This window comes from Pinus tabuliformis, chromosome 8 (genome assembly GCF_031772625.1).
Source record: "Pinus tabuliformis cultivar Carrire ecotype Pingquan chromosome 8, CPIR1, whole genome shotgun sequence".
NCBI lineage: Eukaryota > Viridiplantae > Streptophyta > Pinopsida > Pinales > Pinaceae > Pinus > Pinus tabuliformis.
In genome coordinates this window covers 516,265,218-516,272,580 of record NC_142294.1, presented here as the reverse complement: position 1 = coordinate 516,272,580, position 7,363 = coordinate 516,265,218, and positions in this window count along the sequence as shown.

Genomic DNA, 7,363 nt, shown 5'->3' with positions numbered 1-7,363 from the left:
TAGTATGGCATTTTGGACACAACAACAAGTGATTTTAGGCTAGTTGGTTACACTGATAGTGATTGGGAAAGAAGTATCGATGACGGAAAGAGAACATGAGGATATGTTTTTCATTTGGGTTTCGAAGCCATTTCATGGGCCTCCAAGAAGCTGGCAATAGTTTCACTGTCAACAACACAAGATGAATATGTTGCAGCAAGAATAACAGTGTGCGGGGCAGTTTGGATGAGAAGGATTTTGAGGGATCTTCGTCATGACCAAGAGGGAATGACAACTATTTTCTATGACAACACCTCAACAATTGCATTGCCACGAAATTATGTCTTTCACAAGAGGACCAAGCATATTGATGTTAAATATCATTTTATGATAGAGTTGATTAACAATTATGAAATTGTGTTGTAGCACTGTAGGTCATAGGAATAATTTGCTGATATTTTCACAAAGCCATTGTCATGTGAAAGTTTTGTTTATCTCAAAAATTGTTTGGGAATTGTCAATGGTGTCAATTTTTATTAAGGGGGAGTGTTGGAAATATTAATCCCAACCACCGTGTTAAACACCCTCACAACAACCATACTTGTCAGAAGTATTTTTGTAGGTTGCATCTATGTTTGAGGATGGAAGGATTGAAGCTAGAAGAAAAGTACCGCACGAACCATTCCGCAACAAAACAAAGAATTTAAGGAATTTAATGTATTTTGGTAATTATTAATGGGAAAGCATTCATTTCGTGATTATTTCCCATACTACATAGACACCTGCCTGATTACTGTCCACAGTCAATAAGAAGAGCATATTAATTACTTTGCTCTGTCATGTGTTAATGTCAAATTGTATGTTGAGACAAATATGTATGTAAAAGTCATTCTGAAAGTTAGAGAAAAATGAGAGCGAGTGTCTCTGAGGATAAAATTGTGGAGCAAGTTTTGGTGTGTGTGTGAAAGCAACAATTACTGTGTTTTACTGTGTGTTATTCCGCGTGAAGTATAAATTAGTGTAAACCTTTTTTTACTTCGTGAATGAGTAGCAGTCTCATACGAATGTATTTTTCATGAATTATAAATTAATCCTATGTTTTTACTATTGCTTCAAGCTTACTCATTTTACTCTGAGTTTTTTTTGTTTGTTGTCATGAGTGAATACTATGTTTTTTAAGCCTCTGTATAGTTGCATGAAAGCTAGCTGCGCAATATCGGGCTACATGAAATCAGCTTCGTGAAACTCTCCCCTATGCCTCTTCGCATAAATTTTTTCAACAAACCCATCCATTGGTCTTTCTTCTAAACAATCATTCGTAATGCAGGTGTTGATACAAACGAATTTCTCCAATGCAGAACCCCTCTAGGCATGGGCATCGTTTGCAATGCATGATGGGTTTCCTTCTATGTGTTTGGATAGAACTGTCAGAGTATTTTGGTAAAACTCACTTTTATTACTGCTATGGTTTTTTCTTTCATCCAATCACCTCTCTTTTTATTAGCATTTACTACATGTATGCCCATTGAAATGAGATCACATTCTCTGTTAAGAAGAAAAATAGGGGATTGTTGAAATATTAATTTGTGATTTATGATTTTTCTCTCTTCTTTATCATGGTATTAGAGGTTTATGTTGTATAAGACTCTATAGAGCGTAGCATTTTAATTTTTTTTTGGGCGTGAGAGGACAAGAAAAAGGTGTGAAAGCAACTTGAATTTCGCACCTATAAAAAAGAGAAAGTGCGGCAATTGTGCATATCTTGCCCAATACGTCATTTTCGCATCTAAACGCAAAAATAACTACACAAAGAGACATTATAAAAAATTTAAAATTGTCACACCCATGTGTTGAAGGAGAGCGCAAAATTGCACTAAAAAAGCCATCTGAGCAGCGAAAATCACAATTTTTTTTGGGAGCATAACATGTTTTATCAAGGGCTCACTGAAGTCAAAATTCCAAAGCTGCATAAGTCGTTTTGGAAACCTCGTCAAAATTTAAAAGGTTCACTACATCACAAAACTCAATTCATTTTTTTAGTCATGAAATTTAACGTCAATTGTGTGTCTTCGTTGAAAGGATTTGTTCATAAAAATATTTTTTTTTAAGGTATTTTAAAGAAAAGGATTTAAAAAAAAGTTTTTTCTTTGTCTGTTTCAACCTAATTTTAAAGATATTTTAGGGAGCTTATTTCATTGAGAAAAAATGATTTTTTAAAAGAGGTGGTGTTTGATTCAATTAAAAAAAAAAAGAGGGGCACACATTTGCATCTGAAGAGATGACTTTCTCTAGCACTTTGTCACAAACACCGACTGTACTTGGCAAAAATTATGAGTTTCGGTCTTTTAGAATGATGATGTTTGTACAAGCCCAAGAGTGCTGGGTTACACTTCAAAACGCCTATGTAGAACCGACCCAAGAAGTATGGGTGACCATGAACAATAATTAGAGGAATGCTAATATTGAACTTAGAAAGAAAGAACATGAAGCTAAATGTTGGAAACAGAACACAGTCGATGACTCTATCCTTAAGAAGGTAACCAACACATCAAAAACAAAACAAGCTTTGGATATTTTAAAAACTACGTATCAAGCTAATGAAACAATGAATAATGTTAAATTGTAGACATTAGGAGCTCAGTTCGAAACCATGAAGATGACTAACATAGAGAATGTGGATCAGTTCATGACAAGAGTCATGGTAATAGTCAATCAGATCAAACTCATTGGTGAAACCATTACATATCAGCAGATTGTTCAAAAATTCCTTTGAAGCCTTCCCATGAAATTTGACATGGTTGTGACATCCATTCTGTAATCCAAATATTTTACGACTTTTTGAGCAGAATAGTTGACTAGATCACTTTCGGCACACGAAACAAGACTCAACTTGGAAGAGTATTCCATTGAACAAGCTTTCAAATCAAAACTCTCTCTTTGTAGAGGCAGAGATAGAGGATATAGAGGTTGGAGCAAGTGAGGTAGAGACAGATAAAAACATCATCATGCAACAAAGAAGTGGAGACCTCCACAAAACCAAAACAGAGAAACATAATATGGAGAAAATCTAATGTTAAATCTATTACTACAAAAAATTTGGGCATTATGAACATGAATTCAGAAAGAAATAGTCAGATCAATAAAGAAGGAGAGTCCATGTAACAAACTCCTCCCACATCTACCCAAGTAACTGTCCAATTGGGGTAAACATGTGATGAGAAGTTACTATGATATGGTTTGGCCTCTAGAGTGACCTTAAGGAAGTGGAACCGATGGAAACACAACATACCAAACCTTCTACACCTACTACAAGACTCCCATAATGCATCCTAGTCATTTCCCTGACAAGCCCTTGGGTCCCACTGATCTTTTAGACCACTAAACCCCTTGTCACTCCCTTTATATAGACAAGGGTGCATCTTAAAACCTATGGATGGACACATAACATGGGTATGCATGCGTATGGGGATTTTTCTCCTTAGACCTATGCCTATGAATCCAAGATTTATGCCACTTTTCATGCCTAGAATCTAGGTCACTGCCCATAAACCCCTTTAGCTTTCAAAATCCATGAAATACATGATGAAAAAGCTTACAAATTAAAAATTGCCTTGAGGACTAGGCCCAACCATCCCCAATAGGGACTGACATTCTATCTAACACTTGACATCAATGCAATCTACAGGAAATGAATACAAGGGAGAGCATAAATGATTGATAGCTCAAATGAGACTTGAAAAGAAGGATCACCACCCTATTCCTTTAAGTGTTTTCACATCAATTAGGTCTTACATCTATTATCCTTTTAGTTACAAGTAAATACATGAAAATAACCAGTTTTATAACCAGCATTAAACCATGTAAATAACTATGGGATAACAACTATTAAAGCCACATATTAACAAGCACAAAATCAAGAGAACTTAACTTTTATTAAACATAGGAAAACTTGACCAGGTTCAGGACTTCCACATACCACTCGATCATAGACATGAATGGACAAATTCTTTCTTCCCTATGGTCATACTCATGCCATATTCCTAGCATGAATGTGGGATCTCATGGATAAACCAATCCAAAAATAACGAATGGAATCCAGAGGTTAAACCACCTCCACCCTCACCAAATTGTGATCTAACCAAAACCAGTACCGAGATCACCAAACTAAACCAACCTGGGAATGCCTCTAGAGTCCATCACTATCCTTGGGGAATTTTCCATCTCCTTGTCTCTCAGGCTTTACCGGAATCCACACTAGATCACTAGGCCCTAAACCAAGGCACTAGTCTCTCAGGCTTTACCACAATCCACACCATATCACTAGGCCCTAAATTGAGACTCCACTCTGAGGTTTTACCATGTATCTCACCAAAACTAGTTGAAGAATTCCTAGGCCTTTTGGAATTTTCTTGAGACCAACTCCGCCTCAGATTCTGAAACCATCCAACAATTCCAAATCTCAAAACCGAGAAAACAATCCCATCACACCATGGATATCTAGGAAAAGGCAAGGCAAGGCTGAAAACCACTGTCATAACTCAGAAAAATGATGCCACTGACAACAAGAGAACCATATACCAACATGCAAAGCCATGCATGTCAAAACCAGCTAGGAAATCACACATACAATACGTTACGTGTAAGTATTCCTACTGAAGTTTCTTGATCCTGCTCTTCCTTGTTTGATATGTTCTTTCCTTCTATTTCTTTTCCCTTCCTTTCTCCAAAGAAAAACTTGAGCAGAAGTTTAGCACTGACAAAAACTTGTCAACTGATCCTCATAAACCTTTTTACCAATGAGGCCTCTATTTTATTCAATTTCCATTATTTTCCTTCATTTTCCTCCTCACATGCAACCTATAAGATCTCACCGTCCTTTTCTCCTAATTTCCTTTATCTCCAAGAATAAATGTGCAAAAATACTTTTTTTCCCTTTTTAATGCCTCAGTCATTGCCTTTTCCAATTTCCATAGCCATAATAAACTGAATGAACCCCTGAACTAGGATGCATTTCCCAACATTAAATTTGGAATACGGATCCTTGGTATTATTTTTGCCTTTATTAACTTCTATTACATGAAATTTGAACCAAGTGCTATTATAGTCCATCTCTCCAACAATAAAGGATAATCCTATGAAACAATGTTTCCTTCCTGCTATCTTTATGAAGACACTCACAACAAGGACCTTTGATTGTTGGAAAGTGGCTGTAGTAATCATATGATAGGTGACAAAGATATTCTTTCTTATATTGATGCTTCTACAACATCATAAATTAGTCTTGGAGATAATTCTTGTACTAAATCTGAAGGCAAAGGTAATGTCCCTATTCTTACTAAACAAAATTAGGACAACTACATAACCTTATTACTGTAGGACAATTGATGGAACATGGTTATGATGTAATATTTTAAGGTAACACATGTTATATCTATGAAAAACCTCACAATAGAAGATTGATAGCAAAGGTTGAAAAAACACGAATACGATGTTCCATTGACTCTTAGAAGTCAAATTCTTTCACAATATTCAATCCATAACGTGTCAAGAATATATGAGTTTTAGCTATGAAATTCTAGGTATGAACACATCCCATGCAAATGTCTAAGTCATCTTCAAAAAAATTCGATCATCATTGGTCTCCCTATTATGAATAAAAGAGATTGTAATTGTGAAATTTGTGTTCTATCCAAGAATAAATGAGATAGCTTTCCCGCATCTTCCTTTAGAGAAAAATAACCTTTAGGGCTAGTCCATACAAATATATGTGGCCCAATACAGACACAGTCTATTGTTGGTAGTCTTTATTTTCTAACATTCATTGATGATTATAGCAATAAGATATGTGTTTATTTCTAAAAAATAGATCAAATACTTTCTCAAGATTTAAAGAGTGCAAAGAATACGCACAAAATAAGAGTGTAAAGCCTTTGAAAGTTGTCAAGTTGTATAGAGGAGGAGAGTAAAAATCCAATGACTTCAAAGTTTTTTGTCAGCAACAAGTAGTCACCATGCAGTGTTGAGAAATCTAGGGCATTCTAAGTTAACAGATTTCTCTGCTTGATAATTCCTTGTGATGTACTTTTTCTTCTTAGCCTATAGTCTTTTCTTCATTATGTTATTATTGTGTTTTCTTCATCAACACAATTACCAATTTGTACAATAAAAGAAAAGTGACATAGTATGTAGGCTTCTCAGTGAGGGCCAAAACCTCTCACCTTCTTAAGAGCATAACCCAATCAAAATTCTTCTTCTGGATCTTCAATTGATAAGTACCAAGACCATGACACAGATCATTGACTCTAGTATCCTCCCAAGAACCTTGTCACTAACCTTGATTCTTTTCCTCTTCCTTTCTTTGCCTCTTTTTATCACAAACTGCTCTCCTTCTTGACTACTTCTAGAGAAAATCAGTCTCTATTATTTGCACTGATCCTTCTCCGCTCCCTCTAGAGAATATTGGTCTCTAGGCTTTCATTGGTATTCTCTAGAGAAATTTGGTCCCTAGATCTCTACTTCGGTCACCCAGAAGAATATTCCTTTGCTGCCCTAGAAGAAACCTTCCTTTCCTATACTAGAAAAAACCTTCTCTTTGTTGCAATAAAATAATCTCTTCTTCATTGCCTAGAACAATCTCTTCATTGTTTCCCAGAAGAAAAATTCTTTCATCCTACTCAGAAGATACCTATCTTTGCACTACCTAGAAGATACTTATTTCTCCTTTCTTCACACTTCTCCTAACAATTTTATTTGCATTTCTCTTTGTGCTTCTATATTACTGAATTCGGGTTGATTTTCTTGATTGAATTGTGTGTCTTGAAGTGAGGCCAATTTTGGCTATTTATACACCTCCACACATGTCTTTTACGTCATCATGTTCACTTGAGGTTAGGCCGAATACATCTCGAAGTTTCTCCCATCGTTGTAGGCCGACTTGAAGAGGATGTGTGACAAGGTCTTGGAGGATTCTTTAAATAGACAAGACTGACTCTTTTACAAAGTATAACATGACTTCTTTACATGACAATGACTCTCACATTTTAAGACTAGATGGAAAATAAATCCTAAAGACTCTCATTGGCATTCTTGACTAAAAAAAAATACCCTTTCTCATGAAACGCATGAAACAAGTCAATATAATAAATTTATTTTTCTTATTTAAATCTCATTACATAAAATCATATTTACATGTCATTATAAAGACTGAACCTAGTTACACTTTTCCAAACTCCCTCTTAACTAGGGAGGTTCATAATGGTACTTGGACTTTCTCAATATGAAGAATCTCTGGTAAGAAGAATTCATATTTGTAACTCGTTTGTATAGCATCATATCATCAACATTGTTAAATAGCAAGGCCTTAACTAAAAAATCCATCTCTCCA